The 22,531-nt window shown below is 38.9% G+C and overlaps 1 protein-coding gene across 11 annotated transcripts in view; it reads left to right on the top strand.

Moving 5' to 3' along the window:
• The first annotated feature begins 256 nt into the window (after positions 1-256).
• The window catches only part of ERBIN (erbb2 interacting protein), a 124,651-nt gene continuing 102,376 nt past the window's right edge, over positions 257-22,531 (top strand). For 4 of the 11 annotated variants that reach the window (XM_053913164.2, XM_053913163.2, XM_053913147.2 and 1 more), the window contains exon 1: positions 327-1,362. The gene's annotated coding sequence lies outside the window, so the exon portion shown is untranslated. Of the gene's footprint in view, positions 1,363-22,531 lie in introns of all 11 variants that reach the window. The other 7 variants (XM_053913143.2, XM_053913151.2, XM_024578468.4 and 4 more) reach the window with 6 other exon arrangements.

Genomic DNA, 22,531 nt, shown 5'->3' with positions numbered 1-22,531 from the left:
CGGCGGAGGCCTAGGGGTTTCCCGTTCCCCGGGCTGGGCGCGGGGAAGCCGGGATCCTTAGCACACCCCACCTCGGACGGCTAGGGAGCCGCAGGGAGGCCTCCCCCGGCCGGGGTAAGAGGGGGCCTCCCATGCCACGCCTCTCAGGCGAAGCCCCTATCGCCGCCTGCCCCTCCCCCTGCGGTACCCCAGCTCCAGACCCCGGCCCCCTGCCGCCGACGTCGACCCGCACCGCCCCCGCGCGCGGTGACTGGCTCGCGCCGGCCTCCAGCCCGGCTGTGGGCGGTTGGGGCGCAGCCAGCGGGAGGCCGCCCCGCCCCCGTCGCGGAGCCGCCGCGCGCAGCCTCTTCCCCCCGCCCCCAGGCCGCCGGGGCTGTGGCGCTGTCGCCGCGGCGGCCTCTGAGGCAGCAGCTCCCCTCCGCCCTAGCCCCCTTCCTCCTCCTTTCTCTCTCTCCCTCCCTCCCCATCCCTCCCCTCCCCTCGCAGTCTCGCTCGAGCGAGTGTGGCTCGGCAGCGCGGGACGCAGCCTCGGCCCCTGTGGCGGCCCCGCGGGCTCGTGAGGAGACGTAGCCGCTGCCCGCCCCCACCCCTCGCACTTCCCGGGGGAGCCTCCGCAGTCGGGAGAGGAGCTGGAAGAGGGACGGCGGCGGGAAACCGGGAGAGGGAGGAGAAGAGGGTTCGAGGGCAAGAAGGAAGGCGGGGAGAGACGGACCGAAGGACGGACGGCCCGGGGAGGGGGCCGTCCTCGGCCTGCTTTGCACCTCGGCTCCCGCCCCGGGCGGCGGCGCGGGTGAAGGGCGCGGCAGGCACTAGCGAGACAATAACCCCGCCGCCCCGCTCTGGGGTCGGCGTGGAGGAAGAGGTGGCGGCCTAGCGCGGCCGAGGTTCGCCCAGCGCCCGGGCACGGTCCGCGCCCTCGCCGTCGGCCGAGTCCCGCCGCCGTCGGGAGTGCGGGGCGCGCCGGGAGCCCGGGGCCCGCCGCTCGCGCCGACGCCCCCTCCCCGGCGCGCTGAGCTGGTTTTCCGGGTTCCCCTGGACAGAGCTGGATCCTGCTTCTCGCCAAGGCCGGAAGTGAGTTTCGCACGGTAATTCCGGGCGGTGTCACGAGTGAAAAGTTTTTTTTTTTTTTTCCTGCGGAGATCCTAGTTGGGGTTGGGACCTCCTGCAAAACTCGAGACCAGAAAACCAGTCCTCTTCCCAGCCCCCACCACAGCAGAATACTCTTCCTACCGCGGGAGGCCACTCCACATCCGCTCTCACCGGAGAGAAATTCGGCTGGAGCCCAAGTGACTCATGAAGGGGAGGAAATCATGTCTGGCGAAGCCTTGAAAAAGCTGCCCTGAGACACTGTCCGACCGAAAGGTAATTGTCACGAAAAGTGTCTAGAAGTCACAAAGCTCCTGGGCCGGAAAAGGGAGAATAGTTAATGTTTCTCACCTTTCCCCGAGTTGTCCTAAATTTCCCTTTGGCTGTGTGGACCTGGACAGTGTTTTCAGGTGCTGGGCAGGAGAACTGATTCCCCCTCCCCCTACCATCTGGAGTCTGGTTATTTTAGAAGAGATCGTAAGAATGCGGTGGGACGAAAACTTTTAAGCAATGCGAAGAAAGAGTGCCTTTGTTCAGCACTAGGTCCAGAAGTTTTAGTTTCCCGGATCATATACAATGTGTATGTTTTTTATTTATTAAGTTGCTGAACCTGGCAACTTTTGCTTTGGAAGAAAGGTGGCTGCAGTGAGTGATTTACTGTTGAGATGGCTGCCACATTTGTTTGTACTGTTAGCGATTATTTGGCTTTTGCGTTTAATCGTACACAGAGTGTTTAATTCAACCCTTATAAATATATTTCGTTGGGTTTTGTAAACAATAAAAAAGTTGCCATTTTTAATCGTTTTTCTAGGTGGATGATACATTTTTTCAGTAACTTTTTCCTTTCAGACATTTAGAACCTTGTATTTGTTAATTAGTTGAAAGCAGTGTCTGCTAGATTTTTCTTAACTGACTGAGGAAGGAAAAGGAAGGAGTAAATGTTATGGATAAAGTGAGTTATAATGAAAAAACGAACACCTGGGAGTGGTTTGATTTGTTAGGACTTCTCTGCAATTGAGAACCGAACATATAGGAAGGGGTGTAAAACGCTTAAAACGATTTTCGTGGGAATCGCATTGCCTGTGATAAACAGCTGTGCTTTTTGAATAGTACAGTATTTACATTTTTGTGTTAGCCCTCCTGTGGCCCGCTCAGCCCGAGTAAGTGATAGGTGCCTGCTGTGGGGGCAGGAGTGAGTTAAGCATGGGAAACATTCCACCAGAGTTACAAACACTTCTGAACCAATCGGCAGTCTTTAAAGATCAGACTAGTTTTGTTCGCAGCAAACACAAATGTTTCTCCAATGATATCTTTTAAAGTTTGGTTTTCCCCAGTATTTTTGTGGTAAAGGGAAGTGAAGGACAATACTGTGCTTTTGAATAATTATTAAATAAATGTGGTATTCTGTTGATTGGTATATTTTAAATATAAATTGTTTGGTTTGCCCATGCTACCCCAAGAAAAATTGTTGGCTTAAGGTTTAAAAAAAGGTAGGTTTTAAAGAATATGATCAAGTTATTTCATAACTTGTTCTTTTATTAAGTACATTTCAAAATGGGGTTCTTTTAACTATTTATTAGTATACATTGTTTTGATTTTTTCCTCGGAGCTTAGTTTCTGGAGATTAAAAAAAATTTTTTTTTAAGCTGCTGGTAAGATTTGTGAACCATCCAGAAATTCCTGTTAAGTCAGAGTAGCTTTATCAAGGAATTTAAGTGCATAACTGATTTATTTATGATTTTGGAACGTATCATTAGGCAGCGAAAGAGGTTATTCTTGGGCATTTGAAAGAGTGGAACAAAATAAATGGCAATGAACCTCAGTTTCCTTATATGGCTTATATTTGGCCTCAAAGCAACAAAGCCTTAATAGAGCAAGTCTTTTATAGAGAATTATCACTTTATGAAGATGTTTCTTTGCATTAGTAAATTTTACATATAAAAAGTATTGTAGCACTCAGAAATAACTACTTAAATCCCTGTTTTTAGATCTTGCTCTTGATTTTTCTTCTTGAGGGAGCAATATGTTTAGAGGCAGAAACACATTTTTTTAAAAAATATATTTTAATTGATTATGCTATTACAATTTTCCCATTTCCCCCCCTTTATTCCCCTGCCCCCTGTACCCCCCTACCACTAGCATTCCCCCACCTTAGATCACGTCATAGGTTGTACATATAAGTGCTTTGGCTTCTCCATTTCCCATACTATTCTTAACCTCCCCCTGTGTATTTTGTACCTGCCATTTATGCTTCAAAGGTACAGAGAATAATACCTTTGCCCCCATCTCCCCCCTCCTCCTCCCCACTGATAACCCTCCATGTGATCTCCATTCTGTGAATCTGTTTCTGTTCTAGTTGAGAAATATATTTTTAAAAGTAAGTTATTCACGTTTGTAGTTGCCATTAATTACCCCCATCACAAAATTTACTTTGTGGATTACTTAGGCTTTTGTTAGTTTAGCACGGAATTAACAATGAATATTAGGCCTTATGATATTGTCACACTGTAAAATATTTTCAAAGCCTTGTTTAAATGTGACAATGATCTGAAAAGAGGTCTAAAAAAGGTGATAATCAGTTAAATATTTCTATTGACTGTTTTCTTAATGGAGTGATACTGTAGATGTTTTACATAATATTCATAAATCTCTCAATTTCAGTAAATTTAGAGATATAGGTACTGAGCTCTTGGTAGTAAACAATACCAAACTTTAATAAACACACTTAAACTTTTCAGAAAATTAGGTGCATATTAAGGCATATTTTAAATAATTGCTTATAGATGACATGATTTAGAGTTTAAGCTGTTTTTGGTTTAGAAATAGATGATGGCAATGTTTACAAAGTATTTGGGATAATTCAGAATTTTAGTGGAGTTGGATGGCAAAGTCCTTTATTTTTTGGTAATTGCTACTAACGTAGATTTTTTAAATCATGCTTTGTTGTTTACATTTTTATTTTTACTCTTTCCTGTCCATTTCTCTTGCATGCTTTGTTTTTTTCGGGAGCACCAGAAAAAATCCTAAAGGTGTCTTTCTCTTTGACTTTTCTAACAACATATATTGTACCTGTGTTTAGTTCACAATGGGTTATTCCATTTTTGAATGCATTCTGTTTGTTCTTGCATACAAAATACATGAATTATGCTGTAAAATATCTACTTTAGAATATTCTGAGGAAGTAAGCTCAGCACTTCTGCCCTTCACCTATCTTTGATTTACTCCACATTATTTGTTGTTTTTTTCTTGGTGCCTACCATCACTAACTCTTGAACCATACTATACCACGTTTCAGATTTAATTTTTAGCTTTCTCTTCTATCTTTGTTTCCTAATTGTAAAAAAGAGATCTAGCTATTATTCAGCTTTTCTAATTCCTTTAGCTTCCTATTTTTAGTTAGCTTCATTTATTTCCCCTATTTTCTCTATGTTCAGCTGATATTTCTTAATTATATTTTCCCCTTCCCCTTTTTTCTAAACTTATTAGTCCACGCTTATCACCTGAAAATAAAACAAAACAAAAAACCTGTTCCAAACATAAGTAGATACAATTTTTTGATAGCTCTATGTAGTACTGAATATCCCTTTTGTATTTCAACTCAGTTTGCATGCCAGTATTTTAATCTGATATTTATGTTTTGTTTTTATTTGTACTTTGTCTCCTCAATACTTTTTTTTCTTTAATAACCCCTGAATTACCTTTGTTAAGATCAGGTTGTTATGTATTATTGTATTAAGACTTTCTACAACCCTTTATACCTTCTCGTATTATTATGCTTTTGGCCTCTTAAAACACAAGCTTTTATCTTTATACCTTCCTTCTCCATTTTGTGCCTTTTCTTTCTGTCCTACCTCTCAAAGATAGATGTCTTCTCTGTCAGTGTTTCTAAAATTTTGAAATTGCCTTTGTCTGTTTTTATGAAATAAGCACAGTTGAATTCTATCACTCTATTCTTGTCACTGCAAATTTCATTCCAGGTACCATTGGATGAAGAAGGCCTTGCCAGCCTTTATAAATGATAGTATGTAAGACAATAGAAAAGAATATCTAAAAGTTAAGTTAATAGAAGAAGAACCTACTTATGTGGAGGATATCTATGACTTTAGGTACATAGAATGTAGTAGAAAAACTAGAAAATAAAAAGACATCTAAGTAATCGACACAGACATAAAAGTCTGAGGACTTCATTCCTAGGGCCTTCCTTATTCAGAGCCCATTTAGTTTTGTACATAGTAAGCTGTTTCCTGCCTTTTTACTGTATTAGAAGAGTTGAGGGAATAGAAAAAAGGTAAGAAGGCTGAAAACTTAGAAAATAAGAGTAGTCTTGGACAACTTGCTTTGGTACTGAGTGCCTTATATATTGCATTTATCCTTAGAAGGAGACACTCTATTATAGCATAGCATAATTAGAAGTAGATAATTCTGAGACAGCTGTTCTCAAACTTTTTGGTTTTAGGACCTCTTTATACTCTTGCAAATTACTGAGAACCCCAAAACTTTGGTTTATGTGGGTTATATTTATTATATTCCCATGTTAGAAATTTTTACAAATTAGTTTGAGGATAACAGTAAATCACTGATGTTGACATTAATACTGTTTTAATAAAAAATAACTTTTCAAAAACATCTTTAGCAAAAAGTGTGGCCTTACATATTTTTGGAAGTCCCTTATGTGTGCTTGAATAGAAAACCGCTCAATTGTCATATCCACTTCTACATTCAATCTTGCAGTATGTTATCTTGGTTGAGATATATGAAGAAAATTTAACATTATACTGGTATTGGTTGAAAAGGGAGTATTTTCACAGCTTTTTAAGGTGGTTGTGGGTATTCTTTGATTCAACACCAGAATTGACAACTAGTATTTTAAAGGGTAGTTGCATTGTCAAATCTGAAACCATATCAATGTGGTTTTCATTTCTTGTTACCTGAAAATTCATTGTTTTTCTTGCACTTTGAATCTTGCACCTGTTCATAGTTTTGTAACACCATGTATTGGTTGGTTGAGAAATACTGGTTCATTGAATTACACATTTTTCCCCAAATGTTGACACATTTCATTATGTAGCAAACAAAAACAAAATTGTTAATATCACCACTAATCTCATCAGAAAGGTCTTCAGTGTTGTAAAGTTGTCAAGCACAAGTTTTTCACTGTTCTAAATTTTCACTTGCAAGTTGAAATGGTAATCATCGGTAACAAATATGTTAGCGTCTTTCCCTTTAAGTTACAGGGTAATTTCATTTATTTTTAAGAAAATATCTGCCAAATTCTTAAGTCTGTTTGACTGTAGCTTTTCATTTGTTTTTTGGTCCGAATAGTGTTTTATGGGGGAAAAAAGGTTAATTTAGCTCATAGCTCAAAGTAATTACACAAGAGCTTTTTAACGAACTATAGAAATGATCCCTGAAAGTATAGTCTTTCCAGAGCTTTTTAAAAAGATGTGTATTGAAATGTTGAAATTTAATAAAATTATTTTTTCACTGCCTCATTAGAGATATTCTTAAATGAAAGTGGCATTTAAAAAGAAATATGTGATTATGTAGTGGTAGTATGGCACGATGCTACAGCTTTTGTATGCGCTAAAGTGCTAGCATTTTAACCCACCATTTCTTTTGCACCATTGCTGTCAATATAGTAATGGAAAAGGGCAGACAATGTTCTAGTATTATCATGAAAATAATTTAGACCTTGAAGTCTCCTTGAAAGTGGTCTTAGACTTCCAGAGCCCATAGACCACGCTTTGAGAAATAGGTGGATATTGAGGATTTCATTACTTCCTTTGTTTTTTTTTGGTAAGGGAGGTCTTGTGGTGTTACATTCAGGGAAGTCTCGAGGCTTGATCTTTTAGCTCACTAATTTGGTCTGCAGTTCTTTTTATTTTCCTACTTTGCGGGGGAGGTAGGTGGATAGAGTTTCTAAGAACTCTTGCTTTTTCATAGGATTTGGTTTTATTATTTTTATATTGTCATTTGTTTCCTCTATTAACAGTACAGGAGATTTGGTCTTAGTGTACTTAGTATATCTGTCTTGGTTTTCGTTTTTCTTCAAATATTAGATTTTTTTTGTGGTTAAAGTTTTATGTTATGGTCCAGACTATACCATATTGATCACTTAAGTGTATTTCCTCAAGGCAAATGAATCCCTTTTCTTCTGGCTTTGGCATATTTAGCTAATGGTTTTCTCTTTTAGGGTTTGTGGGTTGCTTGTCCTCATACACGTTTCCTGTCCCTCAGGACATGATATTCTCCCATTGTCACAGTTATACTGCCCAAGTGTCAGATCTTCTCCAGTGTAGAGAGCTGCACTGGAGGCTTTAACCGTGGCAGCTATTCTGTGGTTTTATTACCTGGCTGACTGCCCAGGACACACTTCTCCCAATCCTTCTTGTCAAGAAAACTTTCCTTCTTTTCGAAAAGTTTTGTGCTTTGTTTTGTGTATCTGGTACACAAAACTCTATGCTTTGTTTTGTGTATCTGGTACCTCAGATGTGTTGTGTTTTATTATCATTTCCTCCCAATCCACTTTGTATTCTCTACAAATTCCTTTCTGTTCTCACCTGTAGCTATACCCCTCCTAGATTTTTAGTACTACTATACATTTTTTTTGTGATTCTTTTTTCATATTTTAAAGTTTGGAACAATAACAAATATACACAAAGTTGAAAGCACAATACAAAGAACTTTTTTGTTCTGAACCGTCTGACAGTTGCCCACCTGATCCCTATTACCCCCTAATGTTTAATGTTTATTTCCTGCAAACAAAAACATTCTCCTACATAATGACCTCGTAACCATCAGATTAGGACGTTAACAAGAATACATTGCGAACATTTAAATTTCACCAGTTGTCCCAGTCTTTTAAAGCAAAAGGATCCAGTTTAGTTCATGCACCATGTATTTAGAATCATGTATTACATTTAGTTGTCATGTATTTTTGGTCTTTAAACTTCTTTAATTTGGAACAATTTCTGTCTTTAGTTTTAGGGTCTTGACACTTTGAAGGATTACAGATAAAGTTGTTTTGTAGAATATTCCTTTTTTTTTTTTTTATTGCTGCAGCACAGCCTCATCTACCCTGACTGATACAGAGACACAAAGCATGTAGGTCTTAGACAAGATGGGAGTAATACAAGGCTGTGGACAGTCATATTCTGAATGCTATAGAATCGGTGGTAACATCTGGCTGTAACAAAAGAGGAATTTATTTTTTTAATATATTTTATTTATTATGGTATTACAGTTGTCCCATTTCCCCTCCTTCACTCCATCCTGCGCACCCCCCTCACTCCCACATTCCCCCCCTATAGTTCATGTCCATGGGTCATACATATAAGTTCTTTGGCTTCTACATTTCCTATACTATTCTTACCCTCCCCCTGTCTATTTTCTACCTACCTTTTATGCTACTTATTCTCTGTACCTTTCTCACCACTCTCCCCCTCCCACTCGCCTGTTGATAACCCTCCATGTGACCTCCATTCCTGTGGTTCTGTTCCTGTTCTAGTTGTTTGCTTAGTTTGCTTTTGTTTCTGTTTTAGGTGTGGTTGTTAATAACTGAGTTTGCTGTCATTTTTACTGTTCATATTTTTTATCTTTTTTTTAGGTAAATCCCTTTAACATTTCATATAATAAGGGTTTGGTGATAATGAACTCCTTGAATTTGACCTTATCTGGGAAGCACTTTATCTTCCCTTCCATTCTAAATGATAGCTTTGCTGCAAAGAGCAATCTTGGATATAGGTCCTTGCCTTTCATGACTTGGAATACTTCTTTCCAGCCCCTTCTTGCCTGTAAGGTCTCTTTGGAGAAATCAGCTGATAGTCTTATGGGAACTCCTTTGTAGGTAACTGTGTCCTTTTTTCTTGCTGCTTCTAAGATTCTCCCCTTCTGTTTCATCTTGGCTAATGTAATTATGATGTGCCTTGGTGTGTTCCTCCTTGAGTCCAACTTCTTTGGGACTCGCTGAGCTTCCTGGACTCCCAGGAAGTCTATTTCCTTTGTCATATTGGGGAAGTTTTCCTTCATTATTTGTTCAAATAAGTTTTCAATTTGTTGCGCTTCCTCTTCTCCCTCTGGTACCCTTATAATTCGGATGTTGGAACGTTTAAAGATGTCCTGGAGGTTCCTAAGCCTCTCCTCATTTGTTTCAATTGTTTCCTCGTTCTTTTCTGGTTGGATGTTTCCTTCTTCCTTCTGGTCCACACTGTTGATTTTCGAGTTCCAGTTTCCTTCACATTACTATCAATTCCCTGTACATTTTCCTTTTTTTCTCTTAGCATAGCCTTCCTTTTTTTCATCTAATTTGTGACCAAATTCAACCAATTCTGTGAGTTTCCTGATTACCAGTGTTTTGAACTGTGCATCTGATAGGTTGGCTATCTCTTCCTCGCTTAGTTGTATTTTTTCTGGAGCTTTGGTCTGTTCTTTCATTTGGGGCTTTTTTTTTTTTTTTTTTTTTTTTTTTTTTTTTGTCTTGGCATACCTGCTACATAAAGGGGTAGAACCTTAGGTGTTCACCAAGGCTGGATAATGCTTGTGGCTGCACTGTGACGGATATGTGGGGGAGGGGTTCGATAGGGAGTAATAGCGATTGCTACACTCTGCCGGATTTCAGTCACTCCCTCTGCTGCCCACAATCAAATTGGGCCCTTCTGGTGCTGCTTCCCAAGTGGGTGGGTTTGTGTACATTTTAGGTCCCTGGGAGTTTCTCTGGCTGCTGCATCAACCCCCACAGGTATTTTCAATCAGTGGTTTGAGGCTTTATTTCCCCACTTGGGTTGCACAGTCTGTCACCAGGTCCACCAGCTGCTGCCTCGAGGGCCAGCTGCAGCTTTGCCCACCCCGCTCCACAATCTGCCACCTCCCTGGGTCCCCCAGCTGTTGCCTTGCTGCAAGTCCTCTCCGCCTGGGTGCTCGTCTCCTCCTGCTGGTCTGGATGAATGTGTCTTTAACTCTTGGTTGTCTGACTTCCATACAGTTCGATTTTCTGTCAGTTCTGGGTTTTTTTGTTTTTAAATTGTTGTCCTTCTTTTGGTTGTGCAAGGAGGCACAGTGTGTCTACCTACGCCTCCATCTTGGCTGGAAGTCCGAGAATATCCCTTAATTTGCATTTCTCAGATATTCTTACGGTTAGATCTGTGATTAGATTTTTATAATTAGATTTGTATGATTAGATCTCTAGCAGGGCTGTCATGGAAGGGTTGTCAAAGAATGTCACTGCATTCTTTTCTTCTCATCTTACTAGGTTGCAGGTACTTTCAGTTGTTGCATTGCTGGTAGTCATTGATCATGTGATTAAGGTTTGTAATTGCTAGACATCTCCTGTGTGAAAGTAATCTTTCCTTATTTGTAATTAAATATTTTAAGTGTAGGTTCTTTGAAACTGCAAATATTTTGTTCCCCATCAGATTTTTAATTTATTCATTTATTTACATTAATACACTTATCGACTCATTATATTCATTGGGTTATATTCCATTATCATTTATTTTGATGAAATTCTTTTTTTTAATCCTCATCTGAGAACATTTTTCCATTGCTGTTAAAGAGGAAGGGAAAGAGAAATATTAATGCGAGAGAGAAGCATTAATTGGTTTCCTCCCATACGTGCCCAGACCAGGGATTGAACCTGCAACCTAGGTATATGCCCTGACCAGGAATGGAACCTGCAACCCTTCGGTTACAGGACCACACTCCAACCAGCTGAGCCACACTGGCCAGGGCATGAAGTTGTTCTTGATTTAGCTAGTGGGAACCCCGTTTGGCTGGCTTATTTTCTTTTTGACATAGCTCTTTTTTTGAGCACTTCTTTTATCTAGCACAAGATGATGGCCCAGACTTACCTTCAAATTTGTTCCAGTTATTTTTAATGGAAAATGGTACTTAGGAGCCAAGATCTGGGCGCTTCTTGTGTTTATTGCTCTTGGGGTATCACTGCTCCCAGGCCTCCTTAGTGTATCTATACAGTATGTGCACAGGTATATGCATTCACATTTATATTTATTTCTATAAATCCAGTAGCGGGGCTTATTAGTAGTGTTTTTCCTTTCCATATTTGTAAGTTATTTCTGTCAGTGAGAATTAGTTTTGTTTCTATACTTTTTTTGTGTGTGTGAGGGAGATGAGGTAAACATTGGTTCAGACAGATATTTTCAGCCAGAAAGCTAGAAGCCCCTCTAGTTAACTTTCAAAGTATTTCTAAAAGGATAAAATTCTAAACTGTAACATATGGTAAAACACTTTCATTTGTCAGTAATCCTAGGTTACTATCTGAAACGTGAATGGAAAGAAGCACTACTTTTATTGTCCACGTTGTGTAAGTTTCTGTGAAGATAATATTGGAGCTCCATTTTAGTGTGAGTGCAGTGACTTTGATGCAAATGTTTTTCCATATTGAGGTTATATTGTTTGCATGATCCCAAAGTTTGGAGCACGCCTCTATCTTCTTGATAATGATATCCTTGGAATTTCAAGCCTTAAAGTAATTCTAGAACCTTGGGTGGTGATGTGAAAAGGAGGTTGTTTTGTTTCTATTAAGAGCCCATGCAAGAAACCTCTAATTGAAAAATGAATCTCCTTGACAAGGCTATCACCCAGCCTAGAAAAAGTTGGTTTGACTTCCCCATCCATGGAGATTTTGGAAGTGATTTAAGAGGCATACTGGGATATCTTTTGTGACTAGAATAGATTTACTCTTAGTTTTCTAGGAAAAGATAAGGATCCTGGCAGCAGCAAATGGATTCTTTGGGTGCCCTGTTAATCTCTGGGGACTTCAAAAGATTTAGTTAATTGCTCTGAGTCTAACTACAGAATAGCAGGGACTCTGTATAGTAGATACAGATGGATTTGTTAGATACCCAGTACCAACATTGTGTCCTGTCTGTCCTTTCTTTTGAAAACTATTCCCAAGCCAGAAACTCTGGGGAGTCATCTTCCTTATCATACTGACCTTAATTATTGAATCAATAATATTTCCAGTAAATTGGTCTTTTAAGTATCTATATAGAGTGAGATACTTTAGAGTAGGCCAAAAAGGCTGAATGAATATGGTACAAGCAGTGAGAGGCTTTTGATAGGCAAAGGGCTAAAAGAGTTACCTTAATTTATTTTACTGGTTATTAAAATTTAAATGCAGAAATTTATTATATAGAAGATGAAAAGTGTCCATAATGTCATCTTCCAGAGATAATCTTTTAGTGTGTCCTGTATTTTTTGAGTGCTTAACATGTATTATAACATGTCAGTGTCCGTGTATATTCATATATATTTTTAAAATGGGGGGTATATTTCATTTATATATAAGGGAATTTAGTAGGTATATGTTAATTAGCATTAGGATTGTTTCTAGGTTGTTATACATAACAATACTGTACAGAATATAGGTTGACTCTTGTACTCTGCACATAAATTTTTTCACTCTTATGTAAGTTTTTTCTGGTAGATAAATACCTAAAGTTGCATTTGCTATGTATGTAGTTAAAATTGATAGATGGAATCAAATTCCCTCTGAAGAGTTTGTATCAATTTATACTTCCAGTAGTATATAGGTTACCTCTTTATGTGCATTCTTAAACAAATTGGGTATTAGCTGTTCTCAGATACTTCTGTAAATCTGAGACAGGCAATATACAGGGTGGAGCAAAAGTAGGTTTACAGTTATTTATATGGAAATCAATACAGTAACTTAAATTTAGGGTGATATTGGTTAATAGGATCATATAATTAAAAAATCATTTTATTATGATATTACAGTTGTCTTAATTTTTCTCCCTTTGCCCTCCTCCACCGAGGAACTCTCACTCCCTCAGGCAATCCCCCCACATTGTTCATGTCCATGGGTCATGGATATAAGTTCTTCAGCTACTTCATTTCCTGTACTGTACTTTATATACCTGTAGCTATTCTGTAACTACTTATTTGTACTACTTAATTCTCTCACCTCTTCACCCATTCTCGCTCTCCCCCTTCCCATCTGCATCCTTCTGGTCACTAACTTCTTTACTCTTGCTTTTATGTGTCTCTTTTTATCTTACTCTTTGGCCTTTTAATAATGATGTGTCTTGGAGTGGGCCTCTTAGCATTTATCATAATTGGGACTCTGTGCTTTCTGGACTTGCGTGTCTAGTTCCTTCACAGAATTAGGGAAGTTTTCTTCACTATATTTCAGATAGATTTCCAATTTCTTTGTCTTTTCTCTTTCTGGTTCCCCTATGAGGTGAATGTTGGACCTCTGAAAGTTGTCCCAGAGGCTGTTTATCTGTCCTCATTTTGGGGGGATTCTTTTTTTTTCCTTCCTGTTCTGCATGGTTGTTTTTTGGTTCCTTATGTTCCAGATCATTGATCTGATTCTTGGCTTCATTCACTCTACTGTTATTTCCCTGTAAATTGTTATTTCATTTAGTGTATCCTTCATTTCTGAGTCTTTTTTACGCTGCTAAGGTCCACACTACGTTCCTTGAGCATCCTTATAACTAGCGTTTTGAACTCTACATGTAATAGATTATTATCTCCATTTCATTTAGCTCTTTTTCTGGAGTTGAGATCTGTTTTTTCATTTTTTCATTTGGGCCATGTTTCTTTGTCGCCTCACTTTGGCAGCGTCCCTGTGTGTGTTTCTATGTATTATGTTGAGCTGCTTTGACTCCGTGTCTTGGTAGCATAGCCTAATGCAATAGGTGTCCTGTAGGGTCCAGTGGCACAGCCTTTCCTAATCACCCAAGTTGGGTACTCACGGTGGGCCTTTTGTGTAGGCTGAGTACACCCTCCTCTTGTAGTTGAGCCTTAATTGCTGTTGGCAGGTCAATGGGAGGGATTTACCCAGGCCAGTCAGCTGCAAGGACTGTCTGTGACCACTGACCACCAACTTCATCTAAGCCAACTGTTGCTTGCTTAATAAGACTTAGGAGCCACGCTGAGTCATTCTTACGGAAAAGCTGCTTGGGTGGGCCTTTAAGTTGGATGGGGCAGAGCCTCTGTGGATCTCCAAGGGGGATCACACAGTGTTAGCCAGGTTGATGGAGTCTTAGATGTGGCACCAGCCAATGGGCCTCGTGTGGGGAGGGCTCGGCAATGGGACAATGGCCTCTGTTCACCCAGATGCCAGGCATTTCATTTCTCTTCGTATACCTGTGGTGCCCTTCAACTGGTATACAAAGTATGGGATAGACACCTCAGTGCTGGAGCTCAGAGAGAGGGAGTCTCAAGAGGTGAATCTGTGTGTCGGTTCCTCAAGAGGAACTGCTTAGGGGTACAGCAGCTTCCTCCATCACCTCAATCCCTGCTTGTTTTTGCAGCTAGAAGTGGGGGGGACTTACCTTCCTGGCACTGGAATCCTGGGCTGAAGGGCCTGGTGTGTGTCTGGGACTCCTCGCTCCCGAGGTATCCCTCCCGAATTTTCATTCATGTGGGTGTGGGGCCAGCCTGTTCTGTGTTCGTGCCCCTCCTACCAATGTAGATGGATGTGGTTTCTTCACTTCCGTATTTGTCAGACTTCCATTCAACTCGATTTCTGATGGTTCTAAGTGATGGTTGTTATATATTTTAGTTTTAATTTTGATGTTGTCGTGCAAAGAGGCGAGCCATGTAGGCCTACATCACCATTTTGACCAGAAGTCTTGGATCATATAGGTGTACATTTCTGTAATCTCTGTTGCATTGTGTGCCCACCACCCAAAGTTAAATCTTATTCTGTCACCATATATTTGGCCCCCTTTACTCTTTTTTTAAAAAATATATTTATTGATTATGCTATTACAGTTGTCCCATTCCCGCCCCCTCACTCCACTCCATCCTGCCCACCCCTTCCCTCCCACATTCCCCCCCTATAGTTCATGTCCATGGGTCATACTTATAAGTTCTTTGGCTTCTACATTTCCTACACTGTTCTTACCCTCCTCCTGTCTATTTTCCACTTATCATCTATGCTACTTATTCTCTGTACCTTTCCCCCCCTCTCTGCCTCCCACTCCCCTATTGACAACCCACCATGTGATCTCCGTCTCTGTGGTTCTGTTCCTGTTCTAGTTGTTTGCCTAGTTTGCTCTTGTTTTTGTTTTAGGTGTGGTTGTTAATAACTGTGAGTTTGCTGTCATTTTTACTGTTCTATTTTTGATCTTCTTTTTCTTAGGTAAGTCCCTTTAACATTTCATATAATAAGGGCTTGGTGATGATGAACTTCTTTAACTTGACCTTATCTGAGAAGCACTTTATCTTCCCTTCCATTCTAAATGATAGCTTTGCTGGATACAGTAATCTTGGATGTAGGTCCTTGCCTTTCATGACTTGGAATACTTCTTTCTAGCCCCTTCTTGCCTGTAAGTTCTCTTTGGAGAAATCAGCTGACAGTCTTATGGGAACTCCTTTGTAGGTAACTGTCTCCTTTTCTCTTGCTGTTTCTAAGATTCTCTCTTTCTGCTTAATCTGGGGTAATGTAATTATGATGTGCCTTGGTGTGTTCCTCCTTGGGTCCAGCTTCTTTGGGACTCTCTGAGTTTTCTGGACTTCCTGGAAGTCTATTTCCTTTGCCAGACTGGGGAAGTTCTCCTTCATTATTTGTTCAAATAAGTTTTCAATTTTTTGTTCTTGCTCTTCTCCTTCTGGTATCCCTATAATTCGGATGTTGGAACGTTTAAAGATGTCCTGGAGGTTCCTAAGCCTCTCCTCATTTTTCTGGATTCTTGTTTCTTCATTCTTTTCTGGTTGGATGTTTCTTCCTTCCTTCTGGTCCACACTGTGGATTTGAGTCCCAGTTTCCTTCACATCACTATTGGTTCCCTGTACATTTTCCTTTGTTTCTCTCAGCATAGCCTTCATTTTTCATCTGGTTTTCGAACAAATTCAACCAATTCTGTGAGCGTCTTGATAACCAGCGTTTTGAACTGTGCATCCGATAGGTTGGCCGTCTCTTCCTCGCTTAGTTGTATTTTTTCTGGAGCTTTGAAGTGTTCTGTCATTTGGGCATTTTTTTGTTTGTTTGTTTTTTTTGTTTTTGGCTCTTCTGTTACTTAAAGGGGTGGAGCCTTAGGTGTTCACCGGGGCGGGGTAACGCTGGGAGCTGTGCTCTGACACTGTACGTGGGGGAGGGGCCGAGAGGGAGCAAAGGCGCCGGCTCCCCTCTCCACCGGATTTCAGTCTTTCACTCCACTACCCACAATCAAACTGGGCCCCTCTGGTGCTGGTTCCCGAGTGGGTGGGCTTGTGCACGCCCTAGGCCCCTGTGGGTCTCTCCAATGACCTCTCCCATGAGGCTGGGAGTCTCTCCTGCTGCCGCCCCAACCCCCACAGGCGTTTTAATCAGAGGTTTGAGGCTTTATTTCCCCGCGCTGGAGCCCTGGGTTATTTGGTCTGCTTCGCTCCCCGCCAGTCCTCCCGGTTTATCTGTGCATGAGTGTGGGGCTGCAGGGTCTGCCAGTGGTCAGACTGCCTGCCCCGTTGGTCCCACACTCCACCAGTCTCGGTCCCACCACAGCAACTCGAGTCCTCTCCGCCCCTCCTGCCTGTCTGGATGAATGTTTATTTTTTATTTCCTTGGTGTCGGACTTCCTTGCCGTTGGATTTTCTGTCAGTTCTGGTTGTGTGAGGAGGCGCAGTGTGTCTACCTACGCCACCATCTTGGTTCTCCCCCCTTTACTCTTTACTACCCTCCACTCCCTTTCCTGTGGTAACCACCATACTGTTGTCTTTGTCCATGAGTTTCAGTTACATCTCACATATGAGTGAAATCCTGCGATTCTTGGCTTTTTCTTACTGACCTAATTTGCTTGCATAATATTCTCAAAGCCCCTCCATGTTGTCACAAATGACAGTATTTTATCTTTTCTCATGCCTGAGTAGTGTTCTGTAGTATATGGGTATCACGTCTTTATCTAATCTTCTAACAAAGGATACTTTGGGTGTCTCCATGTCTTGGCCACTGTGAATAATGCTGCAATGAATATAGGGATGTATGTATCTTTGTGAATAAATGTTTTGGGGTTTTTTGGGTAGATACACAGAAGAGGGATTGCTGGGTCATATGGTAACTATATTCATTTTTTGAGGAACCTCCAGACTGTTTTCCATAATGCCTGTACCAGTTACAGTACATTTCCACCAGCAAGTAAATGAGGGTTTCTTTTCCTCCACAACCTCTTCACCACTTTTTATTACCTGTCTTCTTGAGAATAGCCATTCTCACAGGTGTGAGGTGGTATCTCATTATAGTTTTGATTTGTATTTCCCTAATAGCTAGTGAAGTTGAACATCTCTTTATATATATGTTGGCCATTTGTATGCCTTCTTGGAAGAGGTGTCTGTTCAGGTCTTCAGCCCATTTCATAATTCAGTTGTTTGTTTAGTGTTGACTTGCATGAGTTCTTTATGTATTTTGGATATTAACCCCTTATTGTAGCTATTTGCAGAAATTCATAAATGATAGTACAAAAATAAATTCTGTTTCACATACTTAAAACTGTAAACTGACTTTTGCGCCACCCTGTAGTAAGTATATAAGAACAGAGTCTTGGATGCAGGTTGCCTGGATTTAAATATAGTGCTTACTTGTGACTTGGGAAAGTTAAATATAAGAATTATTTTAGATATATTACATATTTGAATGTCTTCTGTGTTGCACATGGTTTTAATTGATTTCTTGCTTATACACTTTGGTTATGTTTTTTCCCATATAAAAAGTTAAAATTTTAATGTCAAACTTGGTCTGTGCATTTTTGGATTTAGTAATATTCTTAGAATGGATTTATGCCAACATTATAAAAATAGTAACTGAAGTTTTCTTATTTTGGCTTGGGGAGTAAAATAATCATCTAGACTAATTCTTTCCAAATTTTTAATGACTTATACACCATTTGTTGAATAAATCATCTTTTTACCTTTAAAATTCTATCTTTATTAGTAGCAAATTTTCAAATATACTTAATTTATGTCAGGATTTCATTTTTATTTTTTATTTTTTGGTTATGTTACTATACTATCTTGACCCCCACTCCCTTTGGTATGCTTAATATCTGGAAGTGTCAGTTTATTACTCTACTTTTCAAAGAATTTTCAAGCTGGACTGAATCATTAAGTTCTAAAAATAATTCTTGTTGGTTTGTTGATGAGAATGCTTTGAATTTATAGATTAATTTGGGGGATAATTGATATCATTACAATAGTATAAATAGTATATCTCTAGTAAGGTAAGTTTTGCATTTACTTAATGCTTATGCCCTTTAGTAGAGTTTATGATTCTCCTCTTGCCTTGTCCATGTTTCTTATTAGTATTCAGTTATTGTCATTATTAAGAAATATGTATATTATTAAATGTATTTCTAGAAACTTAGTGAAGGGATGGTGAGAGCTGCTACTGTTACGAATGGGGCTATTTTGTTACTTGGATTCTTATCTGCATATGTAAATGGAGGAGATGGGTTTTTAAAAAAATTATTACCTGCTACACTTTACTGCTAATAGATTTTTAGATGATATATTTGGGTCTTCTAGGTATGTAAGTTTAGATGCACTAGTAGTGGTACCTTTTGTTTTTTAATTGAATTAAAAATATATGAATTACATATTCTGATACTTTATAATTTAATATGCATACTAACAAGTACATACTTACACATCCTTTTAGCTATAAAATTCTTTCTTCAGTATCCTTTCATTGCTCAAGATCATCTTCCAGTATTAGGATATCAGTCTGATTAATTTAGTCTTCATAAGGGGATACAGAATTTTTACGGTCCCCTGGTGCTTCCGTTTAATCATACTATACTTGCCTTCATTAGTATTGTCTGGCTTGGGGATGGAAAGAAAAGTAAAATCTCTGCACTGAGTGTCCTAGAGAAGCAAAAATACTTGGGTTGATTTAAGTAGAAGTTGGCCCCTTCCCCTGCTTTGCCCCTTGAAGGAGGATCGCTTCAGTGATATGCGAATGGCTTCTTAAACCTTGTTCCTTGACTGCTTTTTGGTTTATCTCTGGGAAAAAAAAAAAGTAATTGTAAACATTTTCCTTGAACTGTTTATTTAGTATTTAGTATGATGCACAGTAATAATTATGTATATCATTAACAGTTATTTTGGTCCTTTATTTGAGTAGTAAACTTGCTACTTATTAGTTTATACACCTAGTAAATGTTTCCCAAGAGATCTTTGCCATTTCTTACACCCTGGGGTTTATTTTGTCAGTTGGAATGTTTCACTGACCTTGGTATTATCCTTTCTTGTAGTATATTTAATGGATAATGAAAGATATATTCTCCAGAATGCTGATATTTTCCACATTTTCAGTGAATTTTATCACTGAAAGTGACTCAGAAATAGTCTAGTTTATGTAACCCATCCTTTCTTTTCAATTACCAGAAGATAAAACTATTGGCCCAGAGGAGGAAGTGAAATCTTAGAGATCTATTAGTTTGGTAGTGACATGAGTGAGCTTAGAAAAATAAATCCACCATGGAGTTTGATAACACCTCCATCATTCCATCATGTCCCATAATTACCTTTTCTTTTTTTGTGATGAGAAGAATATTAAAGATTTATTAGCCACTGTCAAGTATATAATACAGTATTGTTAACTATAATCACACTGCTGTGCATTAGATCCCCAGAACTATTGTTTTTTTTTTTTCCTTCTTCACAGCTGTACTTCTAACAGGAAGCTAGAATAACACTGTTTTCCCAATATTTTCAACATATGTTATAGAAAAAAGTTTGGGGTTAACATAAATGAGGAAACCTTGGGTTTTCCTCTCTGGCATATGCCAGTTTATCATAGATGATTGTTTTAAATTTTAGAGATAAATGGAATACAACAATACAGCTAAAAAAAAAATTTACCAAAAAATAACGCATCAGTATTTGAGCCAAGAAGTTCCATGGTAAGATTTATTCTAATACAGTATGTAATTTTTAATTTCAGATTTAAAAATATATACTTTATTTTTTGAGTAGTTTCAGCTTTATAGAAAAATTGAGAAAGTAGAGTTTCTATATACTTCACTCCCCTTTCCCCCATTTTTTCTACTGGTAACTGTTGTATATTTGTTACAATCACTGAACCAATATTACTGTGTTATTAACTCACATTACATTATATTAACTCACATTATATTACATTTACATTAGGGTTTACTCTTTGTGACGTACATTCTGTGGGTTTTGACAAATGCATAATGACATGTATCCACCATTGTTGCTAGAAATAGAAACAGTGTATTCAGTGGTGATAGTTTATGGATGAGTGAAATTAATGAAACTAATGTTATAAAGGATGAAGGAGGAATTGGAAACAGTCTACGATAAGATACTTGTACTATTTGAGAAGATCAAATTGCTTTTTACTGACACATATGCAGGAATAATGTAATACTGATGTTCACATTACCTATATTGAATGTTTGGAAATATATTTAAAGAAATGATAAACTTTTAGTACTTTATTCAGTTTCTGGAAAATTAAAATTTAAATGCTGTCCTGTTTGATTTCTTAGAAACAGGCAGATGATTATAGATCGAGTGTAAGCATTCTCATCACTAATTTTTTAGTTCCTGTCCTGCAATTCCTACGTGGCCTCTTTTCACACATTCTACTCATTCATGAAGCCCAATTCAAGTACTGTTGTTTACAATGAAGCTCCCCCAAATATTTAAGTTTTTCTTTTTTTGGATTTATAGCTTAAATCTTTTTAATTGTAGTAAAATATACATAACATTAAATTTACTTTCTTATTTTTAAGTGTGCAGTTCAGTGGTATTAAGTATAGTTCATCAGTCAACACCATCCATCTTTGAAGATTTTATTTATGTATGTATGTGTTTGTTTGTTTGGTTGGTTTTTAGAGAGGGGAGAAGGGAGGGAGACAGAGAATGAGAGAAACATCAGTCAGTTGCCTTTCATGTGCACCCTGACTGGGGACCTAACCTGCAACCCAGGCATTGCCCTGACCAGCACCCATTCACTTTGCAGGATGATGCCCAACCAACGGAGCCATGAGTCAGGGCAACATACCCATCTTTAGAAATCTCTTCATCTTGCAAAATTGCATTTTTTTTATACATTAAAAATAGCTTCCCATTCCTTCGCTCTTCCTCCCAGCTGCTGGAAACCACTATTTCACTTTCTGTTCTTACGGTTTTGACTACTTTAAGGGCCTCATGTACATGGAATCATATAATATTTGTCTTTTTGGGTCTGGCTTATCTTGCTTATAATGTCCTCAGAGTTCATCCATGTTGTAGCATATGTCAAAATTTCCTTTTTAATACTGTTTCATTGTATATACCATATTTTGCTTAAATTATTCATCTCTTGTGGACAGCTGGGTTGTTTCCATGTTGTAGGTATTATGAATAAAACTGCCATAAACATAGGTATACAAACATCTCTTTGAGACCCTGCTTTCAATTTTTGGGGTGTATATTGAGAAATAGAATTGCTGCATCATATAATAATTTAATTTTAAGAAATTTTGAGGTCCATCCATATTTCTTGTCCACAGTGTCTGTCCTATTTTACATTCCCACCAACAGTGCACAAGGGGTTTAATTTCAACATGTCCTTGCCAGCACTTCTTTTCTTTCATTTTCTATTTTGTTTTGTTCTGGATAATAGCCATCCTAATGGATGTGAGGTGGTATCTTGTAATTTTGATTTGCATTACCCTAACGAGGAGTGCTACTCAACATCCTTTCATGTGCTTTTTGGCAATAAGCACTTTCCTTGGACTTATTTGTGTGTCGTCTTTGGAGAAATGTCTATTCACACTGCCCATATTTGAATCAGGTTGCTTTGTTTGTTATTGTGCTTTAGCAGTTCTCTGTGTTCTAGATTTTTCTCCCTTATCAGATAAGATGATTTACAAATATTTCTCCCATTCTGTGGGTTTCCTTTTTACTCTGTTGATAGTAACTTGATGCATGAAAATTTAATTTTCCCAAAATCTAGTTTGTTTAATTTTTCTTTTGTTGCTTCTGCCTTGGTGTCATACCCAAGGACTAGTTGCCAATAACTTTTTGCCCTGTGTCTTCTAAGGTTTTAGTTTGGATTTATATCTTTTTAAAAGTGCTTAGCTATTTAATTGAAAACTTAAATATGTAAACTATTTTGTATTGTTTTCTAATTTATCTTAGATATTTCGGTTAGCCTAACTTTAAATTAAAAAAAAAAAAAGTAAAAATGCTAGCATTCTTCTTTCCTCCCCCATTTTACAAATGTTTCCTTTTATTTTTTAAATTTTTTTAAGATTTAAGAAATATATATTTATTTTTAGAGAGAGGGGAAGGAGAAAGAGATGGAGAAAAACATCAGTGTGTCGTTGCCTCTTGCACACCCCCTACTGAGAACCTGGCATGTGTCCTGACTGGGAATGGAACCAGCAACTCTGGTTTTTCAGGCTGGCACTAATCCATTGAGCCACACCAGCCAGGGCTAAATGTTTCATTTTAGAAGTAAGCCTTTTCTCTT

Source organism: Desmodus rotundus, chromosome 1 (genome assembly GCF_022682495.2).
Source record: "Desmodus rotundus isolate HL8 chromosome 1, HLdesRot8A.1, whole genome shotgun sequence".
Lineage (NCBI taxonomy): Eukaryota > Metazoa > Chordata > Mammalia > Chiroptera > Phyllostomidae > Desmodus > Desmodus rotundus.
Note: the sequence above shows the minus strand (reverse complement) of the source record. Positions and strands in the feature narration are given on the sequence as shown.